Source organism: Eulemur rufifrons, chromosome 19, assembly GCF_041146395.1.
Source record: "Eulemur rufifrons isolate Redbay chromosome 19, OSU_ERuf_1, whole genome shotgun sequence".
In the NCBI taxonomy this organism is placed as follows: domain Eukaryota; kingdom Metazoa; phylum Chordata; class Mammalia; order Primates; family Lemuridae; genus Eulemur; species Eulemur rufifrons.
Window position 1 is genome coordinate 19,138,241 of NC_091001.1, and position 815 is coordinate 19,139,055.

Genomic DNA, 815 nt, shown 5'->3' on the forward strand with positions numbered 1-815 from the left:
TCCCACTTTCAGCTGATTGAATCTTCCTCTGTCTTCCATTGAATCAAAAAGAAATATTTAGGCCGGGTGTGGTGGCTCATGCCTGTAATCCTAGCACTCTGGGAGGCTGAGGCGGGAAGATCATTTGAGCTCAGGAGTTCAAGACCAGCCTGAGCAAGAGCGAGACTCCGTCTCTACTAAAAAAAAAAAAAAAAAAAAAAAAATAGAAATAAATTAGCTGAACAACCAAAAATATATAGAAAAAATTATGCTCGCTTCGGCAGCACATATACTAAAATTGGAACGATACAGAGAAGATTAGCATGGCCCCTGCGCAAGGATGACACGCAAATTCGTGAAGTGTTCCATATTTTTTTTAAAAAAAAAAATAAAATAAAATAAAAAAAAAAAAGAAAGAAAAAATTAGCCAGGCATGGTGGCGCATGCCTGTAGTCCCAGCTACTCAGGAGGCTGAAGCAGAAGGATTGCTTGGGCCCAGGAGTTTGAGGTTGCTGTGAACTAGGCAGATGCCACAACACTCTAGCCCCAACAACAGAGCGAGACTCTGTCTCAAAAAAAAAAAAAAAAAAAAAAAGAAGTGGGTGCTGAACACCCACTCTGAGCGAGGCCCTGTTTTAGGCCCTGGAAAGACAGGGTTGAGCAAGAGAGGCCAGGTTGCTGCCCTCAGGGGACTTCCATACAAGTGTTCAAGAATGGAGATAATAAAAGAGTAAACAAGGAAGGCATTTTAAATAATAATAGAAGCTATGCAAGAAAATAAAGAGGAGTGATCAGTGCTACAGAGGGAGGGAAGCAGACTTTATTCAGGTCAACTG

At 41.5% G+C, this 815-nt stretch overlaps 1 non-coding gene across 1 annotated transcript; it reads left to right on the forward strand.

Annotated features, from left to right (window-relative positions):
• Window positions 1-247: 247 nt before the first annotated feature.
• LOC138400356 (U6 spliceosomal RNA) lies at window positions 248-354 on the forward strand. The gene has a single exon (XR_011236253.1). It is a non-coding gene; the product is annotated as a U6 spliceosomal RNA (small nuclear RNA).
• The last annotated feature ends 461 nt before the right edge of the window (window positions 355-815 follow it).